The 13,732-nt window shown below is 32.9% G+C and overlaps 1 protein-coding gene and 1 pseudogene across 9 annotated transcripts in view; one reads left to right on the top strand and one right to left on the bottom strand.

Moving 5' to 3' along the window:
- The window catches only part of DNM3 (dynamin 3), a 647,411-nt gene that overhangs the window by 286,931 nt on the left and 346,748 nt on the right, over positions 1-13,732 (bottom strand). The gene's annotated exons all lie outside the window — the stretch shown is intronic.
- Positions 6,232-6,387, top strand: LOC130457101 (40S ribosomal protein S27-like; annotated as a pseudogene).

Raw genomic sequence — 13,732 nt, 5'->3', positions numbered from 1 at the left:
CTCCTTGCTGAACAATGAAAAGTCCTTAAACCCATACTTATAGTAAGGCAAAAGTTCTTAAATTGTGCCTATTTTTAGATCTAATACAAAAGGGTGCTAAATACCTATAAAGGTCAGGCAACTTGTAGACTTACAAGGGACAAATAGGTGAGAACTTACTCAGATTTTAGTCTGCTCAGGTGTGAATTACTCAAAAGTTTAGCCTACTCAGGTGTGAATTAAGAATGGTCTGTCCTTTGGAAAAACGTCTGCTGTGATTGGTAGATGTGAGAACTTAGGGGAGGTGACATAGGAGAAAATTCCCTTTAAAAGGAGGTCAAAAAGAGGTCTCTGGAGATTCAGCTGGGAAAAACTGAATTGGAGGAGGCAGCTGGCCAAAGCTGCCTTGAAGGACTCTCTCTCGGGTCTCCATCTCAGAGTCTCTCTCTGGAGATTGAGCTGGCCAAAGCTGAACTGGTGTCTCTCTGAACACTAGAATCTTGCTTGGACAAATCTTGTGGTGAGTTGATAAAAGACTGACTGATCTCTCTCTTAGGGTTTTCAGCCTAGGCTGGCTCATGCTGGCCTAGGCTGGTCTAGCCCTTTTCTCATTATTTCCTTTTTCTCTCTCTCTCTCTCCCTTTCATTAATTCCTCATTTGTATTAATTAAAATCTCTATAAAACCCAGGTGACTTGGGTATATTTCATATTTGGGAATTTTTCCCTGGTGACCACTTTGTATTTTGATTAAAATCAAGACACTGTCTTGAACCCATATTTCCATGGTCACAATTTAAGCCAAACACTCTTTTAACTGCCACAATTTATGGCTACACTATTTTAATTACTACACTAGATCACATATCCATTTTTATCTTATCTTAGTGAATGGTATAAGATATTGGTTTATACCTAATTTCTGCCAAATTACTTTCCAGTTGTCCCAACAACTTTTATGAAATAGCGATTTCATATCCCAAAACACAGATCTATGGCTTAGTCCAATACACAGTTACTATAATCTTTTACTGCTCTTTGTTGTGGGTCTATTCTGTTCCACGGATCTACCTTTCTATTTAGTAGCCAGTCTTGGGTAGTTTTGATAATTACTGTTTCATAATACAATTTATAGTCTGATACAGCTAGACTGCCTTCCTTAACATTTTTCCATGAATTTTTTTGATATTCTTGATCTTTTGTTCTTCCACATGATTTTTAAAAATTTTTTCTAATTCAAAAATTTTGTGGGAATTTATTTGAGATGGCATTGAATAAGTCAATTACTTTAGGCAGGAATGTCATTTTAATTATATTGGCTCTGCCCATTCACAAATAATTAATATTTCTCTATTTAGATTTAACTTTGTATAAAAAGTATTTTATAATTATATAGTTAATGTAGTTTCTGGGTTTGTTTTGGCAGGTATACTCTCAGGTATCTTATTCTATCTGTGGTTATTTTAAGTGGAGTGCCTTTTTTATATCTTCCTAAAAGACTTCATTGTTATGCATAATGTGTGTGTGTGTATATATATATATATATACACATATTTGAATGTTGATTATGTGTTTTTATATGTGCCATGATTTATATATTTATTAATATTATATATAATTTATCATATAAACTAACTCCCATCTCTCTAGGACTGGCTTTCTGTCCACTGAGATACCTAGCTCCTTGAAGGTATAATAATGTAAGTATTACTTTTTTACTACTACTTTTTGACACTGTTTTAGAATCCTCAAATATATCTATTAGACAAGAAAAAGAAATTGAGAGAAAAAGCATAGGCAAAGAAAAAACAAAATTATCTTTTTTAAAAAATCTGAACCCTAGTCAACTAAAAAATTAAATGAATAAATTAGTAAATTTAGCAAAGTCACACACATAAAATGAATCCACATAAATAATTATACTGTGAACAAAAACTCATTGTTCTTGGGTAGTGAAGAATTATATATATATATATACATATATATATATGTAATATTATATTACCACCTATGTTACTTCACTAATCCAATGACATACCAATTAAACTATCAAAGAATTGCCTAATAGAACTAGAAAAATTATAAAGACATTTATCTAAAGCAAGACTTGGCAAAATCTGGCCCACTACTTATTTTGTGCAAATATAGAAGACTTTCATAATCCCTGAGCTTGATGAATTTAATGGAAATTTAAACTGGAAAGAAAATATAGAACTGAAGACATTTTTGGTTAGATTTAACTGACCTAACCAACATCTGATTAGGTACATTAAACAATATATTCCTTATCATCCCACAGTACCTTTATAAAACCTGCTTTGTATTTATGAACATAAAGCAATAATAAACAAATATAAAAAGATAAATAAAATAAAATATTATTAGATCATAATGTGATAAAAATTAATCATGAATAAATGAAATATGAATAAAAGATACAGACCTAAGCAGAAAGGAAATGACATCCTAAATAAAGAATAAGTTATAAAACAAATCAGAGAAACACTAAATAATTATGTTAATTATAATTATAAGAATAAAACAAAACATCAGATATTTTTAAAGCAGGTATAATAGTCTAATGAAACAATCCTAAGAGGAAAATGTATGTTTCTGGAAATTTACATTAATATTCCATAAAAATAAGACCAGTGAAATGGATATTTAATTTAAAAGACCACTATATAATCTTATTACCTAAACTAAAACAATTACATTGTAAGAAAACTTGAAATTTGGAGCAGGAACAACACTACAGACTGGATGAACAAAGTAAAAAGTAAATATTTGGGGAAAAAAAGCTGATAAATCATTAGTGAGAAAAATAATTTAGAGAATTGATGAGCAGACAAATATATAGGATAACACAATAAAAATCAATATCAAAAATTACTCAATCTAATAAAAAAGAACTTTTTAAAGCTATAAATAAATTACCAAATAAATAAATTGAGCTGTGTCAAATGGTCTTATAAATGACACATCAAATGTATACTTATAAAATCTTCCTGAGAAACATGTAGCAATAATATCCTCAAAATAATTCACTATCACCCAAGTGGAATCATACTAAATTTGCAAAAGGATGTCAGTACAAATATACAATTAACACAAAAGGTTATATAAATAATAAAGGTAAAAAAACATGATTATTTTAATAGACAGAAAAATTCATTGACAAATTATAGTGTCTGTGCAAAAACCAAAAAAACAACTAAAATTCCTAAGCATGTAAGAGCCTTTTGTCAATATGATGAAAAGAATTCATTTAAAACCAACAGTCTTTATTACTTTTAAAGATTAAGCATTAGAATAGGGATACTTCATCTAGAATTCACAAACTTCAATAGGTAGGCAAATAATTACATTTCTATATAATTGGCTTCTTAAAAACACTTTGATAAGAAAGGACTCATAGATTTCACAAGACAGCCAAATCCCCAGAATGGAGAAAAAATAAAGTTTTAATAATTACTTCACTAGAAACTTTGTCAGTATAATCAGGAGTGCAGCAATATATTTCCTCTCCAAAATATCATTCTGAAATTGCTAGTTATTGTAATAAGACAAGAGAATAAAATCAAAGGAACAAAAAGTTTGTGAATAAGGTAATAAAACTAACTCTTTTAAGATGGTATGCTAATGTACTTAGAAAATTCTAGAGAAATGTTACAGAAAATGGAAATGACGACTACAAATGTTAGGCAAATGAATCTATACAAGTAATAAGAATTTCAATGAGATATTAAACATATTCAAGAAGAAGTAATAGGCGTTCAATTTTAAAGAATTTTAAATGGCAAAAATATCAAGATAGATGAAATATTTATTAAAATACCTATAAATACTTTTTCCAGACAAAATTTGGAGAGATAATTAGTTTAAAATAAATAATCAATGTTGGCTGTGCCCATGCTATAAAAGTTAACTTATTATTTAAGCTTATAGATTTAGTGCTATGCCAATCAAATTACTTTGTAGATATTTTGTATAACTAAGTACAATATCATATTTAATTTGGAAGAACAATAATTGGTCTAGAGTCTTATGGGTAATAATGAGAAAAAGTACAAATGAAAAGGGCATACTGTCATCAGACTTCACTCATTATTAGTAAACAGCAATAACAAAAATGATTTTGTACTGATTACAAAGTAGAAAAACAGAGCAGTGGAACATCCTAAATCAGCAAGAAACAAAAGCAGTTTAAATAATAGTTCGATATTTCATATGTTATCTTATCCTCAAAATGCTTACCACACTATGGAGAAAAGAAACATTCTTAGAATCATAGATGTAAAGTTGGAAGGGAAATTAATGATCACAGTGGCCAAAATTTTCATTACTCCAATGAAGAAATTGAAGCCTAAAGCATTTAAGAGACTTGTCCAAGGTTACATATATAGTAACCAGGGATTACTCTAAATCCAGTGTTCATTCTCTATACATTTAGTCTTCCTCATTTGATTAGATACATCAATTATGAACATCATTTAGAAAGCTCAACAATGTTCTGAAGCTTAGTAGTATTTATAAGGCTTCAGGATCCATAGGGATCTTTGTTTTTTTGTTTGTTTGTTTAATTTTTTTACTATGACATTGTGATTTAGTCAATCAGTCAACAGATATTTTTAAGCACCTAGTATGTGCCAGGCACTGTGTATAGAATATACATGAGAGTGAAAGACTCATTTGGTATGCAGGTATCTTTTTTTGACACCTTACTTGACATAATCAAAAGTTCACAAAATAAAAGTTTTCTTTGTTATTTAACCAGCCATAAAATCTTTTATGAATCAATAAATACATAGGTGATGCCGAGTTGAGGGAGAATCTTCAAGGTTGTATTCCACTACACAAAGCATCAAAGAAATTAATCAATAAACAATAAGTACAGTGAAATCTTGGCTCTCTACATATTTAATAGGATGTGTAAGTATAAAGAAGTTGTCTATTGGAGAAAATTAGCATATATTTTCCACTATGGAAACTCCCTCCACTGATTCCGCTTGACACAGCAACAAAGTACAAAACTTTTAGTTAGAGTTACTAGGGAGCAGAAAAGTTAGACAACTTCCTTTGGATCTCACAGCTAAATGTGTCAAAAGCAGTTCTGTCCACTATACTCCACTGCCTATATTCTGACACAGAGAGATCCCTTCCAGCTCTCCAATGTGATTATGCAGTAGAATATTATTTATGAAAGCTTTCCTGTTCCTTTATCATTCCTTTATCAAGGAAGACTTCAATGAATGGGTGGATTAAGAAGGTCGTTACCCTACCATACTCTTCTCTAGGCAGACTATATTTAGAGAATTATTTTTAGTTTGGAATATGCTAATGACAATTTGAAAACAAGGGCAACATGGTTATGTTTATAGGCAGTAGGGAAGGAAACAATAGACAGGGAAAGACTGTAGATAAGAAAATGGGGATGACTGAGGGGACAATATTTGGGAGGAGAAGGGAAGGAATTGGATGCTTTGTGTTGGCAGGTCGCTTTGATTTAGCAAAGAGTAGAGCCATTTCTTCATGTCAGACAGGGCTGAAGGAAGACATGGCAGCAGAAAGCATTTGTGTGACAGGACATGAGGAAGAGGGGAGAAGAGGGAGCTCTCTGTGAATGGACACAATTTTTTTTTAGTAAAACATGATGCAAATTTCTCAGTCTCAAAGATGGGAGAAGGGAAAACCAGGGGAGTTTTGAGAAGGGATCAAATGGTTTGGAAATGTCGCTGTATAAAGGGAGACAATGAGTTGATATGGTAAGTATAGTATTACCTCACAATAGGTGAGGTTATGTTACATAAGTTTTTAATGGGTCCAGTAAGATTGAACATATGTGTAGGGGTGAAGGTGGCAGAAGATAGGAGTGATCCAAGGTTGAGGCTTGTCAGGACATAATCAGTGATATGATTAGAGAAGATGTCAGTATAGAGTGAAACAGAACTAGTTCACCAGAGGGTCAGATGGGGAAAAGAACAAAGTGCAGGGTCGATGACCCGAGTTAAGGGATTGGATTCTACAATGTGGACGAAGGGAAAGGTTTGGTATCATAAAGTAGAGGGAGAATTGGAAAGCCACATCTTGTGGGCGGCATAACATTAGATTAAGGAATTTCAGAATTCTTGAACATGTAGAAAGTACATTTGTGGGTGACTGCAGAATCAAGAATCAAAGGTATATTCATCTTGTACATGGATGAGGTGGGGTGACGTAATAAGTGACGGGAAGTGTGTAGATCATGGAACTTCATGGATGTCAAGTGCCTCAGCTGCCATAAAATCTCCACTGTCTTTAGCCATGCAAAACTGGTTCTCTCTATGGGATGCTCCACTGTTCGCTGTTAACCAACTGGAGAACAAGTAAGACTTAGAGAAGAATGCTCCTTCAGGCAGAAGCAGCACTAATGACTGAATCAAGATCAATGGAGAACTATAAAAATAAAATAAATTTAGTACAAACAAAAAGAGTGTTGTAAGGATTGTCGATATGTATGATGGATATGTCAAAATGTCTATCCAGTATAACTATTTTGTTGTCCAGTCATTTTTCAATTGTGTCCAATTCTTCCTGTCCCCATGTGAGATTTTCTCGGCAAAGATACTAGAGTGGTTTGATATTTTCTTCTCCGACTCATTTTCCAGATGAGGAACCCGAGGCAAAGTTAAGTGACTTGCCAAGCATCACACAGCTATTGAGTATATGAGGCCAACTTTGAACTGAGGAAGATTAGTCTTCCTGACTCCAGACCTAGCACTCTATCCACTGTATTACCTCGCTGGTATGCCAATACATACCTTCATTCCCTACACTCCCCACATATGTCGTTCCTTCTATGGGAGTTTCACTGGCCCCTTCACTTTAGTTATAATTGAATCACTCCCTAGATACCCACAAGAGCAATTCCACAGAGGCCAATGAGGAAATTCTAGTTCCTTACCCTCCCATTCCCATCATTCCAAACCCCTTTCCTCCAAAACTCTAGGTAATTTTAGCAAGCAAAGGATATGTGAGTAAGGACCCCAGTTCTACATTTTGGGAGATAGGTTGATATTCATAAGACAACACGGCCATCCAATGCAGCTGAGGAAGTCTCCAGGTATAACGACTTTTCGTGCCACTGGACCCAGGCTTCTAATGCCGAGAGAGTGGGACCATCTCTGTACATTGACTTTTCCACTTAAATTTTCATGCACAGGTGTCTTTGTGCACAAAAATGCACAAATACAATTGTCATCCTCGGTTACCGAGAGACTACTACTACTACTACTGATATTCATAGTATGGATGGGTAGCACTCTGCATCTCAGATCTTATATTATCATTCTCTCACACTCTATCTTGTCCAAACTTCTCATTCTTCTAGTTACTGAACTAAAATCTCATTGTCATCTTTGATTCATTATTCTTACTCATCCTAGATACCTAATCAGGTGTCACATTATGCTATTTCTATCTCCAATATCTCTTATATCTGTTTCTTTCTTTCAACTCCATTCACACAGCTCTAATCCTAGTTCAGGATTTCATCACCTCTTGTCTGGAGTACTATAGGAGACTGCTCCATGATTCAAATCTCTGCCCTTTCCAATCCATCTTTCACAGAGTTCTCAAAATGGTTTTCTTGATTGCAATTAGGACCATGCTCCATGAACTCAGTAAGTTACCTACTAACTCTAGAATAAAATATAATTTCTGATTTATCTCATCCTTTTAAAAATTCTATTTTATATAAGTTTTACAACATTCATAATTATTAGTATAGTGATATTATTTAAAATATAGTATATAAGAAAGTAAGTGTACTGAAATAGGAGGTCCATGTGCATTTTTTTTTTAATTTTTAGCAGTGTGTGATCAAAAATGTTTGGAGACCACTGACACAGAAAAAGAAGTCTCTAAGTATTTCTGAGCAAAAGAAGAAAAGATATTGTATTTTAGGTTCATAAAAAGAAGAAAGGAAAGAGTGGACACAGAGAGACCAAGAAGTTAATTGTCTATGGCAAATGTCAAAGTATATTCCTTAATTAATTGATTTTTGGAACAGAACGTTAATTGGCATAAATGTTATGGCTGATTCTTTGATGTAAAACAAAAACTCAATATACATACTAACTTACTATGGTTTCATCCTTTTTATCTTTTAACATTCTATTTCCCCCCATTACAAGTAAAAACAATTTTTAATATTAGTTTTCTAAAATTTTAAATTCCAAATTCTCTCCCTCCCTCCCTTTCTTTATTAAGGCAGCAATCCTGAACCCTGATTAGAAGAGGCCTGGCTCTTAATGCCTTTTTTTAATTAGAGGGGGTGATGTTACTTACAAACCATTCCTGAAAATTAGGGGAGGTTGAGATAGGATTTAAGATGAGGGGGGAGCAGGGGAAATGGGGAGAGAAATCTGATCATTCCTCAGTGCTACCCATTTCTGTCCCCTGTGTGGGCTGCTCAGCTGTAGACAGCAGGAGAATAAAGTACACTGAGAACCATAGTGAAAACAAACAAAAAAGACAGCAAGCAAGTAGATGAAGGATATACATGGGATATTGTGCAAAACATATTTGCACATTGGTCATATTGTGGAAAATGTATATATATATATATATATATTTAAAAACTATGAAGAAAATAAAGTGAAAATAGTATGTTTTCATCTGTATTCAGATTCTATCAATTCTTTCTCTGGAGGTGGATAGAGTTTTTTATCATAAGTCACAGGTTCATTCTTAATAATCACTTGAAAATACTACTAAAAGAATAATCAGAAAATCCATTGTTTAATTAGCAGAACAAACAATTAGCCTTTAAAACAAAACTGTAAGTTTCAATTAATGCATTTGTTGATAGTATAATAAAATAATTTAAATGCTTTTTAAATGTGAATATCATCATTCCATCCAATCCACTCAACTTTCTACAGGTGAAGAAACTCAGTTCTAAGAATGGGCAAGTGATTAAGTGATTAATGGGTAAGTTCAAGTTCGAAAGTAAGTTTATTGAAATGAATTAAGTTGAGTAAAGAGATAGTATCTTGGATTGTTGCCCAAAATTTCTCTTTTGCCAGAAATAGTATGGTATCAGTATATTCACTATAATAGGAAATGCGGTGTGCTAAACTTTAAAACTAAGTAGTTTCCAACTAGTAGTCTTATTCATTGGGGAAAAGATACCAGTAAATAATTACATTTAGTAATATTTCCTTCATTATCCAGGGTGCAAAACAAATTGAATTATTCATTTAAATAAAAGCTAGAAAGATGTGTCTTTACATTGACAGAAAGGCTGAAAAGATTTTTTGGTTTTCTATATACATTCTCATTCCACATCCTGATCATTTAGATTGAGCTTACTTGGAGTTACAGAGACAATAAAAAGAGGTCTTGGGGGCAGCTGGGCAGCTCAGTGGATTGAGAACCAGGCCTAGAGAGGGGAGCTCCTAGTTCAAATCTGACCTCAGATGCTTCCTAGCTGGGTGACCCTGGGCAAGTCACTTGAACCCCATTGCTTAGCCCTTACCACTCTTCTGCCTTGGAGCCATTGGCTCCAAGACAGAAGGTAAGGGTTTAAAAAAAAAAAAGAGGTCTCTTCATCTATGTTCTGAATGTAGATGGAGATACATTTAAAGAGACTCTTTAAGAATATCAGATTTTTTTTTCAATTATTCAAAAGAATTTGCAGTGAATTTCAAATAGGAAGATATACTGAAAAATACTCAGAACTATTCTACTATACATTTATATTATTTTACATTTTTCCAATTATTTATTTAATCATTCACATTTAATTAATTAATTACATTTAATTAACAATTTACATCTACATAAATATAATTATTTAATCAACTGCATAATATTTACATATTATACATATATTACAATATATTATTAATAATTTCTACCAGGGACTGGTGGCAATAATTATGATGACTTGGAAAAAGAAATTATAGTAATTTGGTTTCAGATGATTGTCCTGTTACCTGCAATTAAACTTCCAGTGAATACTTTTTCCCCTCTCCCTAAAAGACTATGAAAGGAAGCATTTAAAAAAGGCTCAGTCACATGAGAAGACAGGGGAGAATGAGATCTAAACCTAATCTTCATAGGCATGAATCTCTTACTTTAAAAATAACTTCTTGTCAGTCATTTTAGGGGAGAAAAAAATGAAGAATAACATGGAATTTTCAACTAGGCTATCTGTTTGCCTTTGGGCTATTTGTACCAGCCTTTAAGAAATGGGCTTTCAGGGTCCTAATGGCAATAATCATTGTTTCCATTTTCAATAACTGAGAATCATTATGAATGGCAACACAAAGATTATAGCTGGAAACTAATAGTGTTTTTTTTTTTTTAATCTCATCCACCAATTAGCCAGATGCAGGTAGCATTATTCCCCATATTACTTTCCTCTTAATTCCACTGTTGTGATTTAGGACCTAAAGCTTGGAAACCACACATGTCCCATATTGTCTTAAGTCCTATTCATGAGTAGGAGCCAGAGTAGGGACAGTGCTTTAGGACTATTCTTCTGGAACATTGGAATAAAAAGCTGGGAGGGCAAAAAAAGGAGTGGGGAGGGGGAAGATTTTGGGATGTAGGCTCCTCATGTAGGGAATTCTTAATAATTTTTTGTCATTTTTTGCTAGATGTAACAAATGACATAATTATAGTGCACCCAGCAACTGTATCTTGTTTGTATGTGTGTGTGTGTGTATGTGTGTTTATGGAATAGAAAAGGTGTGTTGTGTGCATGAGAAGGAAAATTCCTAACAAAGAGTGAGTGGGGCCACAGATTTTTACTGATTGTGGAATTATTCTCAATCATATTCATCTTTCCTAGTCTAGAATCAAAACAAAGAGAGCAGGTATTAACTCCCCCTCCCTCTCTTTTCTACAGGGCACTTGGGGCCCTTGGGTTTGGTAGAGTGGGAGACTAATGTAAGAGCACCAGAGATTGATGAAATGATAAACTGAGGATTTGTTTATAGTGCCACCTGGTGGAAAAATAAAACATTATACTCTCTTGCTGGATAATTTAATAAAGTGGCATCCTGCCTTCCTTTGTCTTAGGAAAGGCACCAAATGAGCTAGTGTGGACTGCTATTGTTACTGTAACACTCTAAGCATTAAATTGGTTACTCACTAAACAAACACACAACCTAACTTGAATTAAATTTATTTGTGCTTTTGTTTTTTGTGACATAAAGGTTTTACTTTGTTCTTAATTTTAAAAGGCCCTAATTAATGTCCTAATATTTGAAAAACTGCAACCTTTCTTTCAGTATAAATCTCTGATTAATATATGTATATATAAATCTGAAATGCTTGGGAGAATACATGAATATATAAACTAATAAGTAATCAAGATAAAAATGAGCAAGAATTTTTACTAGAGATGAAAACATGTCAATAAGCATATTTTTACTTTGATGTTTCAGATATATTCAAAACAAATGATTTATAGTTACTATTATAAGCAAGCAGAAAGACTATAAATAGTTGCTATCTAAATATTGCTTTAAATAATACATGGAATGTGTATTATTTTCATGAGATTAAAACATTTTGATATCATAAAACTCTAAATAAGAATTTGATGTTAAGATAAAAATGGAGGAATTCTCATAAGATCATTACAATTCCTCCTCAAACACACTTATAATTAGTCAAAACTCATACACTTATTATGACATAAGGGTCTTCCTGTAGTCTTATAGTCAAGCATTTTGCTCCTTGAAAGGACTACCACTAACCCATGCAAGCCAGATGGTTACTTGACCCATTCATAAAGAATCCATTTTTATAAATTCTATAGCCCTGATTTATGGCATTTTCCAAGCATTAAAACATTAATTGTCATAAATTTTAATATTATTTCATACATCATTTTAAGTTCTCTTTTCATATTTGCAAATTAATCTTAAATTCCTTGAGAAATATTTAGTAGCATTATCATTTTATTATCATTTTATTTACATTGAATACAATGAAGTTAAAATACCTTAAATCTAGTCTGTATAGTAAGTAACTCTTATTCACCTAAGAATTCTGCTACTCACTATCATGATTATTAAGATGGATTGTGTCTAATTAGAGTCTGATAAATAGCAAGCATAGCAAAGGGGCTTTGGGTGTGTGTGTAACATTCCTGTTAAATTGTTATGACATCAGGATATGATTTCTTTCTTTTCTTTTTTATTTTAATTCAAACATAAGCCAATATTTTGGCAATGAGTTCAAGTAGTAGTGGTCCCTGATCACCCTAAAGTCTAGTTAACCTTATAAGAAAACCTTATATAATTCATTTGTACCAAATGCATTTTTTGATGTACCATTTCTCTAAATTTTCTGTTTGTATTTTTATTCCTTGAAATATTAATACCACTAGCAAATTTAGTCAGTTTTTTAAATTAATAAGTTAACTCCACATCTGTTTCCTATGGGCACCTTAAATTCAACAAGACCAAACCAGAAAACCTTATCTTTCTCCTACAGCAGTGGTATAAAACTGAAATAGAAAAAGGGCCACTAAACTTAGATTAATGTTATCTATATTCAATTGTATTTTTTAGTTTATTTCAGGATTTATCCATAGCTTCCTATTGCTTCTAGGATAGACCCTTCAGGTTGGCATTTAAAGTCCACCAAACCTTTCTAGCTAGATTTCAGTCAAACTCATCAATTTATTATTCCCCAGATGCTTTCATTCAAGCTTCCGTGCTAGGACACAAGTTGTTTTGCATGCCTGGCATATGTCCCTTCTTTACTCCTACCTGCCAAATTCTGTCTAGTCCTTCCTTTGAATTGCAATTCATTCATCCTCCCCTATAAGGACCCTTTCTTGAGCCTCCAAGCATCAGTGATTGCTCACAATTCAATTTTTTTTTATATTTAAATGTGAGATTTCCCTAGAACCTCCTTTAGAGAAGAGTATTAATTTTTTTTCTTCTTTATAGTAAAGAGTGGGCACAGGGTCTGAAATACCCAAGGTGCTTCATCAGTGAGTGATGTATTCAATTGATTGCATTTTATCATCTAGACCATCAAGAGAAATTTTAAATTGTCACAGTTGAAAGATCAAGAGTAAATGTTTTTATTTAATGACACTTTTGTACTATTAAAGGCTTGCTCTTCTTAATTATCACTATAGAAATGAAATTCAAAACTGGGCCATGAGGACTAGGATGAAACCAGGATCACTGTGTTGAGCCACTGCTATTTCTGGCGCTTATTTGCCTGTTGGTGGCAGCTGGTCAGCAGTTGATGGTAATAATGGTGCTGAGAATGGTTGGAATTTTTCTCCACAAGGTTATATCCCTTTGATGATGGCTACAAGATCCATGTTGGACATAGAGCCATGTGAAGATTGGATTTAGCTATCTCCTGATTATAACAATGAAGATTAGCTTTCTTTATTGTGAAGATAAAATTGTAATCTCCTGATTGTAACAATGAATGTATTTAGCTCTTCCTTTAGAGTGAAGCTAGAATTATAAGCTACAATCTATTTTTAGATTTTAACTACAAAAAGGTGTTAAGTAACTACAAAAGATGAATTTAACAAAAGAGGTGTTAAGTAACCCAAAAATATATAATCTAATCAGAGAAGGTGAAAACTAAAAGAGTGGACAGTCCTGGAGAAAGGCGTCTGCTGTGATTGGTAGATGTGAAAATTTAGGGGAGGTGATACAAGAGAAAAAATTCTTTAAATAGAGAAAAAAAGACTGAAGAGAACAAGTCAGTCACCCGGGCTTG

The sequence above is a fragment of the Monodelphis domestica genome, chromosome 2, assembly GCF_027887165.1.
Source record: "Monodelphis domestica isolate mMonDom1 chromosome 2, mMonDom1.pri, whole genome shotgun sequence".
Taxonomy (NCBI): domain Eukaryota; kingdom Metazoa; phylum Chordata; class Mammalia; order Didelphimorphia; family Didelphidae; genus Monodelphis; species Monodelphis domestica.
The sequence above is the reverse complement of the archived record's forward strand: the minus strand, read 5'-3'. Positions and strand labels throughout refer to the sequence as shown.